At 44.4% G+C, this 16626-nt stretch overlaps 1 protein-coding gene across 3 annotated transcripts in view; it reads left to right on the plus strand.

The window, feature by feature from the left end:
* The window catches only part of pag1 (phosphoprotein membrane anchor with glycosphingolipid microdomains 1), a 341614-nt gene that overhangs the window by 134335 nt on the left and 190653 nt on the right, over positions 1-16626 (plus strand). For 2 of the 3 annotated variants that reach the window (XM_070890966.1, XM_070890961.1), the window contains one exon: positions 6991-7107. The exons of the other annotated variant lie outside the window; for it this stretch is intronic. The gene's annotated coding sequence lies outside the window, so the exon portion shown is untranslated. The remainder of the gene's footprint in view (positions 1-6990; positions 7108-16626) is intronic. 3 annotated transcript variants of the gene reach the window in all.

A 16626-nucleotide genomic window follows, 5' to 3' on the forward strand; every position in this document is an offset into this window, starting at 1 on the left:
TACAAGTTGGTTATGGATACGGACGCTCCTGTGTCTACTAGCACATCGCAGTGCCGGCCCACTAACACTACACTAATAAACATTCTTGGATCCCCTAGTTGTCGTCCCATACGTCCGCCAGGGGCCGGCAACTCCTAGCGTGTACTGGCTAATCGGAGCATGTTGATGATGTCCTCATTGGAGGGCGTCTCAGGTGGGGGTGGTGGTGGCAGTGATGCTAGTACCTGCCTGAGCATATCAGCTATTCTCGGGTTAATGGTGTTCCTTTCTTTGCCTGTTGAGGGTCTTGCCTTCCCGTGCCTCCTCCCTTATTCCAGCAATCTTTGGATAAGTGTCCCAGTTTACCACAATTATAACATTTCCCTCTAGAATTTCCGTAACCTTTTCTTCTTCTGCGCCCATTCTCTACTGAAGTGACCTTCCTGATTGCAGTTAAAACATATCAGGGGAGTTGCGTGGTGGTGTTCCTCCTACCCCTTCGCCTCTGCTGCTACTGTCACTGCCGCTATTTTAGCTATCTTCTCTCTTTGTTCTGACTTTAACTCTTCTACATGTTCTGCCCATTCCAGAGTTTCATCGTAATTGTCCCCCACTTTAAATCCTAACTTAATTATCTTTTGATGGGCTTCTCCTAGCCCGTCTTTAAACATTTTCAAAAATGCTACATCATCTTTGTCAGGGTCATTTGTGCCGAAGTGGTCTTTGTACTCAATCCACTTTCGTTCCCAGTATTCCCCTACACTTTCGCCTGCCTTTTGAGTTACTTTCAGTATCCTACTCCAATTTGTTCTAATACGGTCCCCAGCACCCATCCACCCTGTGCTTGAGGAAATCTAATTTTTGCATTTTTGGCATACCGGCCCCTCCCCTATTCTGCCAGATCCCGCTTTGTACCAATTGTGTCGTTTGTACCAATTTATCTAACCCGTTTTGGCTTTTACCGGATTGTGAATGTCTACTAAGCTTAGGGTATGGGCGTCTAGCATCTCTTCCACCTTTTGCCAGAATTCTGTATTCCTACTATTTGTTTTAGGGGCTGGCAATTCGTTCAATAGTATTTGTCTCTCCTGTGGACTAAGGGGTACCTCCTGGTAATTTGGGCTGGTCTGCATCCGTTGGCGGGAATCGTAGTGGTGCGCATAGGCGCCACTGGTAGGTAACCATTATCAAATGCCGGGGCCAATCTATTCCGTACTCATCATTGGCCAACTCATCCCAGTCTGGTTTACTGTCAGGTTGGGTTTGTGGGCTACTCTTACCCACCAAGGGGTACAGCGGCTCTATTGCTGGTGCCATAGGTGATCCTGTTATGGCTGCGCACTGCACTATCCATCCTGTCCCGTCTTTTATCTCTTCCAGTTTATTTATCTTGGCTTCTAACTCTTGAATTTGTTTTGTTTGAGTATCTATTTCTTCTATCTGTCCTCTGTAGCAGGCGAGTATTATTACATCAGCTTGCTCCATTTTATTCTTAGTCTAACTGTCCCACCATTTCCTCTGTCTGTCTGGTGAGTCTTTTGGCTGCCATCCTTGATTTTTCATTGTTTTTATTAATTTCCCATTTTTCTCAGCTAGCATATATATCAGGGATCCTTCCGGTCCCCATTCCCATTCTATCCCACTGGCCATTTTTCTCTAACGATCGCTGGGGTTGGCACCCACCGCCCCTTTCGGTTGTATTTCTTCCTTGTTTGCACCGCGCATGATCAATACAGGCTTCTCCCTGTTATTACAGTTTCACCTGTCACGCTTCAGGACATACATCTATCCTACCTCGGTTTTCATCCTTCCGTGGTTCGCTATAACTTAGTTCTTTATACAGATTACCTCTTTCTCCGTCAATGCTACAGCTCTAATTTGTAGGTGGTACAAAAAAGGATACTCGCCACAATAGCTGCCACATCCTGGGGTTGGAGTGTCTGCACGTTGCTCGCAGCACCAATTGTTGAGGTAAAAAGAAGACTTCTCTTCTTCGAGGTGGACTCCCTGATATAAGGAATCGACACCCGCCCATATCTCTGCCTGTATAGCGACCATGGAATCACTCAGATGAAACCTCGGTTCAACTGGTCTTTATTCAAACATGCAGGGGAAGTGTTCACAGATGAGCCTTCTCAGAACAGAGGTCTTGCAACTACAGTTATACATTTTTCGAGGTGTGCGACCCTCCTATAAAACCGATTAGCCTACTGCTATCAGCGAAGTATCATTGATTTGTTGAACCTTATCAGACTGGCTCTCAGTGGTTCCCTCCACCTAACCATCTCCCATCACATGTCACCCATCAGGAATGTGTTATTCAGTGGTGTCAACTTTTACTCAGTTCCTCATGACGTGTGACTTAACCTTGCTTCCCAGGGTTTGCTATCTTGTTCCCAAACACGTGCTTTCTTATCCAGTCCCCAAGAGAACTCCAGTCAAAATGTTCTAGTTCTCATGAGATCCCATGAGATTCAGATGCTGTTACAATCTATGTTCTAGACTGTTAACTCTCCACTGCCCTTAATTGGATGTGTTATTCAGAATGTAAGTTTCCCTCAGTCTGTGTTAAGGTTAACACAATGGATGGTTCATTAACCAGCAAGCTTAGCTGCGTAGCAAGCTTTGCTGCTTCCTCGCCTTAAAACTCATTGTAAGCGAGTGTATAAGCGTCCTTTACATACATAAGTGAGTTTTACATATAATCGGTCAATTTACGATATTTTACAATTCCTACCATAAGACCGAGGAATTCCCGATTCTTCAGAACCTCCTAATACTGATAAGCCCTACAATCTGGACCATGTGTCAGATCAATTCACTATCTTCAGTATCCACTTTAGTGACCATCTGTCTGTCTCCACTCGAGTGACCGTATTTTATCCCCTTACAGTGCAAGTTCCCATTACTATCAATGAGATTATTCCTTAAAACACTGAAACACAGCATAATAATTAAGTAAAACACCTATATTTAAAATTAATTGAAATTAAATGTGATTAAATGTTTTAATAGCGTTAAAAATAAACTTACCTTAATGTCAGGGTTTTAATATAAAAACGAGTGTTTAAATTAAAATTTTTATGTTTTAAAAGCTCACGTGCACAATTGCTGATTGTGTGACGCGGATGGGAATTAGTCAATCATTCGCCTATGTCTCATACCAGATGGAGTTTCTCCAATGTGTTACTTTTGACCCCTTGCTCTATTTAACTGCCTCTCTGGGCCTCCTGAGGTTCAACAGTTTGGCTGTTTGTAATTGTCCTCAGGTTACACAGCTAATAACAATTAATCATTCTGACATGTTATTTCTAGCGCTCTCTTCTGCCCTTTAAGCAACTTTTAGCTCTTTTTAGTTCCAGAGACCCATTCTTAACCCTTTAATTATAGCAGAGCTCAAAAGTCCCACTTCAGAAGGGCCAGGACATTAGGAAGACTCCACTATTCTACTTTGAATAGTGCCATGGGATCTTTTGAATTGACCTGCGAGGGTAGCTATGACCTTGATTTAATATCTCATCCTAAAGACAGCACCTCCATCCATCTGGCAGTGCAGCATTCGTTCAATACTGCACTGAAGTGTTAGCCTACATAGTGGGACTTTATCCCATGACTTTCTGACTTGGTCGAAAGTACTATCACTGAGCCATCGCTGCACCTAATAGTTCAACTCACATTTACCCACACTGTTCCCCATCTCTCTTTCAGCACATTTTTTCTTCATCCACCTATTTAATCTAATCTTGAACGTTAACATGGTTTTTGCCCAAACCATTAACTGTGAAAGTGAATTCAATAGTCTCGCTACTCTCTCTGAAAATAGGTTTCTCTGCCTCTCTGTTCTAAATCTCTTACACTTAATCTTGTATGTATGGCCCCTCGTTCTTGACCCTGGCCAATATTTACCCCTCATTCAACATCACAAAAAGCAGATAATCTGATCATTATTACATTGCTGTTTGTTGGAGCTTGCTGTGAACAAATTGGCTGCCGCATTTGCTACATTACGACAGTGACTGCACTTAAAGTACTGCATTGGCTGTAAAGCGCTTTGGGAAGTCCTGAGGTTGTGAAAGGCACTATATCAATGCAATTCTTTCTTTTATAACTACTGGAAACAGTCTACTTCAATCCACCTTGTCCCATCCTTTCATAATTTTATACACTTTGATCATATCGCTCTGTAATATGCATTGCTCTTTCTTTGTATTTGTATTTCCTCATACTAGGCAGCATCCTACTGTGCATGTGTGTTGCACACGCTCAAAAGCTTCAATATCCTTCCTGTAGTGTGGAGTCCAATATTGCACACAGTAATCTAACTGAGGTCTTATTAAGGTTTAACACAACCTTTCTGTAAGCTTCAGAAAGGACAGGTTCAAGAAACAATGAAGATCCGTTCTAGTTAGAATGATGTACAGCTGTAATGCTTGCTGGCAGGTGCCATTCTTGGGATCTACCTAAATAATTAGAATGCAACTACACCATACTATAATTAGTCTAACATGATATTTCCATTCTGTGAAGCATACTGGAAGAACATGTACTTTTTTTCCACATAAATGTTCACTGTTAACCCTATTAAATGCTTTAGGTGCTCTAAACACTGCATGTCCTGCATATTGCAAATGATCATAGATTGATTTGGCACATTCTGGAGAAAGAGACGAACATTGTTCACTGGTAAAAGAATTGCTACTTGCCTAATATTAGAAACTGAAAACCACAAATAAAGTCAATTTGGTTTTCATTTCAATATTCAAGGAAGGTACAGAATGTAGAAACTAATATTTTGGCTTTAACTGTGGTGTTGATTATGGCCGGGAAATTGCGCTCGTCATCATTACTGTGTAAAACTGACAGCAACTTCTGACATCCGCACATGCGCAGTTAAACGTGGAAATCCAAAGTTGCTATCAGTGATACCATGCTTCTCCACAGGGTGCGCTGTTGGAAACATAGAAACATAGAAAATAGGTGCAGGAGTAGGCCGTTCGGCCCTTCGAGTCTGCATCGCCATTCAATAAGATCATGGCTGATCATTCCTTCAGTACCCCTTTCCTGCTTTCTCTCCATACCCCTTGATCCCCTTAACCGTAAGGGCCATATCTAACTCCCTCTTAATATATCCAATGTAGTCTTTGCAGATACATATAGCACAGAATCAGTGATTTGACATAACTTCCAACTTTTTACACATTATTCTCGCTGTAAAAACCATTGAAAAAGCTAAGCCTCATTGAATGAGATGTAACTGAGTTTTTAAAGGGGTACTAAGCCATAATTACTGCTGAAAAACCTCTCTGGCCCTGATAAACTAATTTAGTAATTTTGGAGTTACATTCCATATATTTTTAGAATAATTTTTTTTATTTTAAAGTTGATTTATATGTAACTCCCATGTGTATGTCCCAATCTTTATTTCTCTCTCTGTAAAAATAATTCAAAAAGTTGTGATCAGTGCTTTTTACTTCCTGGTTTTCTGCGTGAGAGAATGCTTCAATCTGATTGACTGATCAGCCTGCTTGATGACTTCACTGTTCCTTGACACCACAGATTCCCTATAGATGGCACCAGAATGAAATTGATGACAATAGGGAAATAAACACCACAGAATTTGTGGGCAGCTTTCTTCGAGGTCAGCGGCGAGCACCGTACCTTTGCTGCTGACCACAAAATCCAAGCCATTATGTTTTGCCAATCTAACCCAAAGTGACCCTTTTTAATTAAATAAAAAAATTGGACCCTTATATTCTGGTTCACAAACAATAATAAGTGAAATTGCTGCTGATTCAGTGTTTTATTTTCCAGATTACAATAATAATGATCCTAAAAATATGGGATTGTTGGCTCTGCTACCATACAAATCCAAATTTGCTTATGTTTTGCATTCTGAGTTCTGCTCCTTGCTGAAGAAAATGGATGACTGAAATAAATAAGATCTTAGCTTTTCCCTGCTATCATGAGTTTATTTTTCCTTCTCTCTCTCTCTATCCTAAAGGCAGTGACTCACGCTGGGATACATTGCTATTTCGGTTTTGACACGTGGTCAATAGCCCAGATGTGAATTTGATTTTTTTACCTCTCCCTTCAGATCGTTATCTTTGCGCCATAGGTTACTGCAAATGCGAATTGGTAATGGTGCATCTGGGAGCCCGTGAATGTCGGGTCCAATGGTTTATCTCCTTAACCAATTAAATTTTAAGATGGAGAAAATAACAGAACGAATGGTGGTGAAAGAAATTAGGCGAATTCGGGTCAAACTAGATACAGAAAGAGAGGGAAAGGAAAATTGGATTAAGAGCGTGAAAAAGAAACAAAGGAAAAGTTTTTTTAAAGAAATTAAAAATTTAGAAAAACCTCTGGGAGCAATTTACTACTTGCAGGAGTGAGATGCTACAGTTTCAGTTCCCTTTCTGGGCCTCCAAGGCTGTTTCATGTCAGGACCATAAATCATGTCAATAGCAGGGTCTTTATGACATGAAATACAAGCCCTAAATGGCTACGGTGAGAGTTATTTGTATTCACAGCACAAATCCAGCAATTTGACAGAGCTCCCATTTTTAGAGGCTAATGGCAGGTGGCACAAATCGTACAATAATTTGTGGCGATTTGCAATTTGTGGTGTATCACTTCCTTGCCACAAATTGCTGTTTTTTAGCACTAATAATGGTGAACTAACCATTATTTTTTCAGCAATTTGTGAGCCATTGTCTGCACAATCGAGTCACGTGGGAAAATAGAAAAAAACAAGACTGTTTGGTTGGTTCCCAAGTTGTTCATGTCATCCCAAGAAACTTTGAAGCCAGTCAGAATTTGAAACTGGTACAATAAATGTATAATAATTAACCTGCAGACAATTGAATTAATGCCACTTTGTGGAGAAGGATCTTTGGCTGAGTGACAAGTTCAATAGACTGGTTTCTCCTTTCATTTCTGTTACTTTTTCTGTGTTTGTTTTCTTGTGTCATCCATTTTGTTTGTTTGGTATCATTGTTTCTACTCTCTCAGGATATGATGGCTAATTTGTTTCCCTCTGGCACTCGTTCCACCCAATCAGACTTCAGTTACAGCACAGTGGGAGGAACCGGAATTCTGTTTTAGTGGAGCCTTGGACGCTTGATTCCGGTACAGTATACACTGTTAATTTGTGCACACCATGCATTGTTCCTGGATTGTAGAGAAACCGATTTTAGTTTACTTTAGATTTTATTCCAAACTTCCACAACAGTAGCCTGCAAACTGTACAGACCTGTTGATACATGACTCTTTTTTCAAAAGACATCAATGCTAAAGTAAAAGAAACTATTGAATATTCATATGATACATCACAGTGACCTTATAAATTATTCTAAGTGGTATTTTCAGCTGATGCTTACATTGTGAAAGTGGGAAGGAAATTAGACTTTTTCCAAGCTCAAGTAAGTTAATTCTGTAAGTGCAATAAAATTCTTGTCCTGCTAGTATTTTCATGCGGTATTGATGCCAGTGAAGTGTGAATTCAGTGCAAGTGTTCTAGTATAGAGTAATGGAATCCAATCTGAGATAATGTGCTTTGTGAAAACAAATGTGTCGGTTCAGTGGCATGTGTTTGACTGCCCGAAGGCCAGGAGCATGTTGCTGCTGCTGTCTGCCTGTCTCTCGATTCTACCTGCTTGATCTCCCTGGACCATCTCAAATTCTCTTTCCCTGATGACACATAAATAATGCAATGCAATCTCCTGTCCTATCCATTGTTACTCCCTCACTGAGCATATACCCTGCTGTTGTCCTAAACTCTTGTGTCTCCGGGACAGGCACATAGGATTCCCTTGTTACCAGGACATCCTCAGTTGTGCCCATCATGGCCACTGGCTCTCTTTGAGCAGCCACCCATGCTGCTTCATTCCCCTATCACAAGTTTACCCTGCCCACAATGATTCCCAGAGTTAATTGTATTAATTTTATCCATATTCCACTCTCTTTATCCCATCTCTGTGTTTACTTCCCCTGCCCCATCCCCCAATCCTGGAACCTCCTGCTGCCTACCTCTCGTGACTTATGCTGCAAAATGACTGTTGCCCTCTACATTGTGTACTTCCCATCTACAACCTCATTCTGACATACAAGCAGCCTTGGTGTCCATTGCCAGCTCTGGCATGATTACCTCCCTTTTTGTGGCCAAATTCTTTCATCAACCCAGAGCTAGTCTGAATAACAAAACCAACCTTGAACTCCTCTTTACTACAACACACTATCTCTTCTGATAGCCTTGATCTTGGAAACAAGGGAGGATATCTGTATAACTGCTCCTGCTTCTCACACCTCCAAGCTTGCTTCTCAACTATTCAAATCCCCATAATGATGAAAATTCTTTCCCAGTCCTCCTCAAAGTTGTCGTCTGCATGAAGGCAACTATCCAAATAACTCCAATCCTATTTCAGATGCACCAACAATAGCAAGATGTCTTGGTCAAAATCATAAACATCCTGTGATACAATTAATTAAGAGCAGTGTCACGATTCAGATGCCTCAATCTGCTGCCTTTCATTCTCCTTGTGGTCCATCACTGCGGTATCATACTTCAATGGTACCACATCTGTCTGTCCAATGCAGGCCACTACATCTCCACTAACAGTTTGTATTCTAGTGTCACAGGACTCCACCTTTGGTCCTCTCCTATTCATTAAACAAGTGGCCAGTGTTGACGTATGCTGATAACACACTTTTTTTGTTATCATTGATTTCAAGACTGTTGCTATAGTTTGATTGCCTCGCAATTCCTGCATGAGTCAAAATTTTTGTCCAGTCAAAGTTAGCAGCATGATATAACTGGAGTGCCATAAGACTACTGCTTAGTGTAACTCTGACCAACGTGACTGAGATGATGTCATTTAGGTTGTCTCATCCACGTGATATAACAGTAATTTAAAAATGCATTGTGTATAGAGAATATAGAATGCTTTAAAACAACATCGGTGTTTAAAAATATTTATGATGCTGAATGCCACTTACTGAATTCTCTGAAGTTTGGCGGAGAAATCGGGCTGTGTAATGCACGTTGCCACCTAATGTTTAAAAATAAAGTCCGAGATACATGCACACACATCTGATGGGAAGTACGCCGCATGCCATCTTGGTAAAGGGGTTTGCATACGCGCACCTAACGACCGTCGGCAGCATAATTATGACATAATCAGTGTGCAATGTTGATTTGACACCAGCGCTGGCATTTCGAAATGCCACGCTGCAGCCTATGCCCTGTCTTAACCTCACACAGCTGAACACGCGTTAAACAAAATGAGGGACCCCCCCCCCCCCGCCCCCCCGCCCCCTGCCACAAACCACACCACCAGTGCTGTTTAAAGGGATCAAGAACTACTTGCAGGTTAGTTTTGCTGGATTATTTCTTCTGGCTGCTGGTGCTATTGTATGTGTTTTTGAAGCTTTCCTATACTTGGCTAAAGTCTGAATAGTCTACAGGGAGTGGTCTGGCTGGTGCTGAAGTATTTTTTGTTGATTTAAAAGCTTGTGCTGAAATAAGTTGCTTCCAGACATGGGTGGCCTGGTAGGGCTTCTTCTGGTGCAGGGCACCATTGACTGCGTACACATTGCCTTGCAGCGCCTCATGTCAATTCGATAATTTTCATAAACCGAAGGGATTCTACTCCCTCAATTTGCAGCTGGTGTGTGACCACAGGCAGCACATCAGCAGGTGAATACCCATTATCCTGAAAGTTGTCACAATTCCTTCACGCTGCAGTAGTCCTCTGTGCCACCTGTATTTAAACCAACATGGCAAGTCAAAGGCTGGCTACTGGGCAATAAGGGTTATCTACTCATGACATGGTTCATGACTCCGGTCCACAGCAGGCCTACAATGAGAGCTGTGCTGCCACAAGAAATATTATAGAGCAGACAATCCGCATCCTCGAGCAACACTTCTGCTGCTCTGGCGGAGTCCTGCAGTACTCAGCTGAGCGGGTATCAAGATATGTGGTCGTATGCTGCACAACCTGGAAATTATGAGGGAATAGCCCTTGCCACGACTGATAAGGTGAGAAGCTAAGAAGCAAGAGCATGGGGACAAAGAGGAGGAAGAGGGATAGCAATAGGAAGTGGAGGAACACGAAAAAGAAGGGAGGCTACAATTCTGCCGGAGCCCGACATGATCAGATAATTCATGAGCGATTATGCATTACCTCAATCACACCTCCCCATTCACCAAAAGTCCCACTCTCCTTACCTTTCCTCTATCACTGACCATTACATTATCAGAAAATTCACATTTTAATCCAATTTTATAAATTCAATCATGACATAATGTATACAAAAATAAACTAATCACCCTTGTGCATTCCCTCAGTGCCTATCTTCCGTGTGCCTTTGCTTCTATGAGGTGCTTCCTCAGTGACTTCAGCATGGATGATGGAAAGCTGCTGACCTTCAATTGAGGAGACTGCAGATGGCCTTGGAGGGCAACCTCAAACAGCTCTGTGCCCAGAAGGCCCGGCTTCAGACTGCACCATCTCGGCATAGACTGCAGCAGTCTGAGCTGAGCTGGCTGACGGGCAGCAGCAACTTAACTGGGCCAGCCACACAGACAGTATGGCTACAAGAGCAGGTCAGAGGCTTGGATATTCTGCGGTGAGTGTCTCGCCTTCTGACTCCTCAAAGCCTTTCCACCATCGACAGGTCAGGAGTGTGATGGAAGACTCTCCACTTGCCTGGATGAGTGCAGCTCCAACAACACTCAAAAAGCTCATCCAGGACAAAGCAGCCCATTTGATTTGGCACCCCATCCACCAACTTAAACATTCACACCCACCACCACCGGTGTACCATGGCTGTAATGTGTACCATCTACAAGATGCATTGCAGCAACTCACCAAGACTTTGACAGCACCTTCCAAATGTGCGACCTCTACCACCTAGAAGGACAAGGGCAGCAGGCGCATGGGAGCACCAACACCTCCAAGTTCCCCTCCAAGTCTCACACCATCCTGACTTGGAAATATTTTGCTCTCCTTCAGTGACACTGGGTCGAAATCCTTGAACTCCCTGACTAACAACACTGTAGGATTACCTTCACCACACGGACTGCAGCGGTTCAAGAAGGCAGCTCACCACCATTTTCTCAAGGGCAATTAGGCATCCCAGGAATGAACAAAATAAAAGAAAGGTCACTAGCAGAGTGGCAGGGGTGGGAGCAGGAACACTGCCTACTGAGAGGACAGCAGGTTCATGCTCCATGGAAGCACTGCCACTCTTAGCAATCCTAGTAATCTGTGCAAGAACAGATTGATGGATTGCTCGGACACCATGGAAGCCCCTTTGAACAATGATATCCAGAGCCACGATGGCTGCACTCAGGCCTTTGATGGAAGTTGTTTTTGTTGGAATGGAAGCTATGACAGAGAGTCGGGATAAATGGGTCATTTTCCAGTTGGCATACAGTTACTAGTGGGGTGCCGCAGGGATCGGTGCTGAGGCCTCAACTATTTACAATCTATATGAACGACTTGGATGAAGGGACCGAATGTAATGTATCCAAATTTATTTCAAGGACCACTTCCTTAAGTACTCTGGGATGCAGACTATCAGGCCCCGGGGATTTATCGGCCTTCAATCCCATCAATTTCCCGAACACAATTTCCCGCCTAATAAGGATATCCTTCAGTTTCTCCTCCTCACTAGACCCTCGGTCCCCTAGTACTTCCGGAAGGTTATTTGTGTCTTCATTCGTGAAGACAGAACCAACGTATTTGTTCAATTGGTCTGCCCTTTCTTTGTTCCCCATTATAAATTCACCTGAATCCGACTGCAAGGGACCTACGTTTGTCTTCACGAATCTTTTTCTCTTCACATATCTATAGAAGCTTTTGCAGTCAGTTTTAATGTTCCCAGCAAGCTTCTTATCGTATTCTATTTTCCCTCTCTTAATTAAACCCTTTGTGCTCCTCTGCTGAATTCTAAATTTCACCCAGTCCTCAAGTTTGCTGCTTTTTCTGGCCAATGTATATGCCTCTTCCTTGGATTTAACACAATCCTTAATTTCCCTTGTTAGCCACGGTTGAGCCACCTTCCCAGTTTTATTTTTACTCCAGACAGGGATTACAATTGCTGAAGTTCATCCATGTGATCTTTAAATATTTGCCATTGCCTATCCATCATTAACCCTTTAAGTAGCATTTGCCAGTCTATCCTAGCCAATTCATGCCTCAAACCATCGAAGTTACCTTTCCTTAAGTTCAGGACCCTAGTTTCTGAATTAACTGTGTCACTCTCCATCTTAATAAAGAATTCTACCATGTTATGGTCACTCTTCCCCAAGGGGTCTCGCACAACAAGATTGCTAATTAGTCCTTTCTCATTACACATCACCCAGTCGAGGATGGCCAGCTCCCTAGTTGGTTCCTCGACATATTAGTCTCGAAAACAATTCCTAATACACTCCAGGAAATCCTCCTCCACCGCATTGCTGCCAGTTTGGTTAGCCCAATCAATATGTAGATTAAAGTCACCCATAACTACTGTACCTTTATTGCATGCATCCCTAATTTCTTGTTTGATGCTGTCCACAACCTTACTACTACTGTTTTGTGGTCTGTACACAACTCCCACTAGCATTTTCTGCCCCTTGGTATTCTGTAGCTCCACCCATACCAATTCCACATCATCCAAGCTAATGTCCTTTCTTACTATTGCATTAATTTCCTCTTTAACCAGCAATGCCACCCCGCCTCCTTTTCCTTTCTGTCTATCCTTCCTAAATGTTGAATACCACTGGATGTTGAGTTCCCAGCTTTGGTCACCCTGGAGCGATGTCTCCGTGATGCCAATTACATCATGCCCATTAACTGCTATCTGCGCAGTTAATTCGTCCACCTTATTCCGAATACTCCTCGCATTGAGGCACAGAGCCTTCAGGCTTGTCTTTCGAACACACTTTGCCCCTTTAGAACTTTGCTGTAATGTGGCCCTTTTTGCTTTTTGTCTTGGGTTTCTCTGCCCTCCACTTTTACTTTTCTTCTTTCCATCTTTTGCTTCTGCCCCCATTCTACTTCCCTCTGTCTCCCTTCATAGGCTCCCATCCCCCTGCAATATTAGTTTAACTCCTCCCCAACAGCACGAGCAAACGCCCCCCCTCGGACATTGGTTCCGGCCTGCCCAGGTGCAGACCGTCCAGTTTGTACTGGTCCCACCTCCCCCAGAACCGGTCCCAATGCCCCAGGAATTTGAATCCCTCCCCTCTGCTTCACTCCTCAAGCCACGTATTCATCTGAGCTATCCTGCGATTCCTACTCTGACTAGCACGTGGCACCGGTAGCAATCGTGAGATTACTACTTTTGAGGTCCTACTTTTTAATTTATCTCCTAGCTCCCTAAATTCGTCTTGTAGGACCTCTTCCCTATATGAACCACGACAACTGACTGTTCACCCTCCCTTTTTCAGAATGCCCTGCACCCGCTCCAAGACATCCTTGACCTTGCACCAGGGAGGCAACATACCATCCTGGAGTCTCGGTATCTATTCCCCTTACAATTGAATCCCCTATCACTATGGTGCTCCCACTCTTTTTCCTGCCCTCCTGTGCAGCAGAGCCACGCACAGTGCCATGAACTTGGCTGCTGCTGCCCTCCCCTGATGAGTCACCCCCCCCCCCCCCCAACAGTACCCAAAACGGTGTATCTGTTTTGCAGGGGGATGACTGCAGGGGACCCCTGCACATACCTTCCTTGCACTGCTCTTCCTGTTGGTCACTCATCCACTATCTGGCTGTGTACCCTTTACCTGCGGTAAGATCAACTCACTGAACGTGCTATTCACGTCATTCTCAGCATCGTGGATGCTCCAGAGTTCATCCACCCGCAGCTCCAATGTCGCAATGCGGTCCGTCAGGAGCTGCAGGCAGATGCACTTCCCGCACATGTAGTCGTCAGGGACACCGGAAGCGTCCCTGACTTCCCACATATTACAGGGGAAGCTTAACACGTGTCCGAGCTCTCCTGCCATGACTTAACCCTTCGATCCAAGGTGGATTGCTCAGGATAGTCCGTGAATCTGAGTTTGATTTGGTCCAAGTGTTTCCGGTGAAAGTTTGACCCAAAACACCTTGCTCCCCTCTTTGGCCACGACAGTGCCAGGAAGCCACTTGGGACCTTGTCCATAATTTAGTACAAATACAGGATCATTGATTTTGATCTCGCATGACACATTTGTGCTATCATGGAATGCACTTTGTTGAAGCCGCCTGCTCTCTACCTGTTCATGTAGATCAGGGTGAACTAACGAGAGCCTTGTCTTAAGTGCTCTTTTCATGAGCAGTTCTGCAGGTGGGATCCCAGTGAGTGAGTGGGGTCTCGTGCGGTAACTAAGCAAGACTCGAGATAGGCGAGTCTGCAGTGAGCCTTCAGTTACCCTCTTCAAGCCTGCTTGATGGTTTGCACTGCTCTCTCTGCCTGACCATTGGACGCTGGTTTAAACGGGGCAGATGTGACATGTTTGATCCCGTTACGGGTCATGAATTCTTTGAACTCAGCACTGGTAAAACATGGTCCGTTGTCGCTCACCAGGACATCGGGTAGGCCATGTGTGGCTAACGTGGCCCGCAGGCTTTCAGTGGTGGCAGCGGACGTGCTAGCCGACATTATCTCGCATTCAATCCACTTGGAGTACGGGTCTACAACCACAAGAAACATTTTACCCAAGAACGGGTCTGCATAGTCGACGTGTACCCTAGACCACGGTTTGGAGGGCCAAGACCATAAACTTAGCAGTGCCTCCCTGGATGCAGTGCTTAACTTTGAGCATGTATTACAGCTGTGAACACAGGACTCTAAGTCCGCATCAATACCGGGCCACCACACGTGGGATCTGGCTATTGCTTTCATCATTACCTGGGTGGGTACTGTGGAGGTCCTTGATGAAGGTGTCTCATCCCTTCCTGGGAACCACTACTCGATTGCCCCACAGAAGACAGTCTGCCTATATAGACATTTCATTTTTGTGCCGCTGAAACGGCTATATCTCTTCCTGCATTTCCATTGGGACACTGGACCAGCTCCCGTGAAGCACACTGCTTTTGATTGAGATAATAAGGGGTCCTGGCTTGTCCAGGTTCTGATCTGCCGGGCAGTGACAGGTGATTGCTCACTCTCAAATGCTTCCATAACTATGGCTAGATCTGCGGGCTGTGCCATTTCCACCCCCGTGGTGGGCAATGGCAGTCTACTGAGAGCATCAGCGCAATTTTCTGTGCCTGGCCAGTGGCGGATGGCGTAGTTCTATGCAGACAACGTGAGCGCCCATCTCTGGATGCGGGCCGATGCGTTGGTATTCATACCTTTACTCTCGGAGAACAGGGATATAAGTGGCATGGCCAGTTTCCAATTCTAATTTTAGCCCAAACAGGTATTGATGCATTTTCTTTACCCCATAGACCCATGCTAATGCTTCTTTCTCAATCATGCTGTAGGCTCTCTCAGCCTTAGACAGATTCCTGGATGCATAAGCAACCAGTTGCAGTTTCCCAAAATCATTAGCTTGTTGCAATACACACCCGACGCCATGTGACGACGCATCACATGCTAGTATCAAACACTTACATGGATCATACAGCACAAGCAATTTGTTTGAGCATAACAATTTTCTCACTTTTACAAAGGCATTTTCTTGGCTTTTGCCCCAAACCATTCATCCCCTTTTCGTAATAAGATATGCAGTGGTTCTAACAGTGTGCTGAGACCCGATAAGAATTACCAAAGTAGTTCAGGAGTCCCAGAAACAACCGCAGCTCCGTCATGTTCTGTGGCCTCGGTGAGTTCTCGATTGCCTCCGTCTTCGCGTTGGTCGGCTTGATGCCGTCGGCTACAATCCTCCTTCCCAGGAACTTCATTTCAGGCGCCAGGAAAACGCACTTCGAGCATTTTAACCTGAGCCCCACATGGTTGAGTCGACTAAGAATCTTCTCCAGGTTCTGCAGATGCTCGATTGTGTTCTAACCTGTGACCAAGATGTCGTCCTGGAAGATCACGGTGTGCGGGACCGACTTCAGTAAGCTTTCCATGTCTCTCTGGAATATCGCCGCCGCCGATCGGATTCCAGTCGGGCATCTGTTATAAACAAAAAGACCTTTGTGTGTGTTTGATGCAGCTGAGGGCCTTTGATGATTCCTCCAGTTCCTGCGTCATGTAGGCTGAAGTCAGATCCAGCTTCGTGAACGTCTTTCCTCCCGCCAGCATTGCAAAGAGGTAGTCGGCCTTTGGTAGTGGGTATTGGTCCTGCAAGGAGAAATGATTGATAGTTACTTTGTAATCGCCACAGATTCTGACGGTGCCGTCTCCCTTGAGGACTGGGACAATAGGACTGGCCCACTCGTTTAACTCGATCGAGGAAATTATGCCCTCTCTTTGCAGCCGGTCTAGCTCGATCTCTACCCTTTCTCTCATCATGTACGGTACTGCTCTCGCCTTGTGATTGATGGTCGCTCCCCAGAATTAGGTGGATCTGCACTTTTGCTCCTTGGAATTTCTCGATGCCTGGTTCGAACAGCGAAGGAAATTTGTTTAAGACCTGAGCACACGAAGTGTCGTCAGTGGGCGATAGCGCTCGGACGTCGTCCCAGTTCCAGCGTATCTTTCCCAGCCAGCTCCTGCCAAGCAGCG

The sequence above is a fragment of the Pristiophorus japonicus genome, chromosome 1, assembly GCF_044704955.1.
Source record: "Pristiophorus japonicus isolate sPriJap1 chromosome 1, sPriJap1.hap1, whole genome shotgun sequence".
Lineage (NCBI taxonomy): Eukaryota > Metazoa > Chordata > Chondrichthyes > Pristiophoridae > Pristiophorus > Pristiophorus japonicus.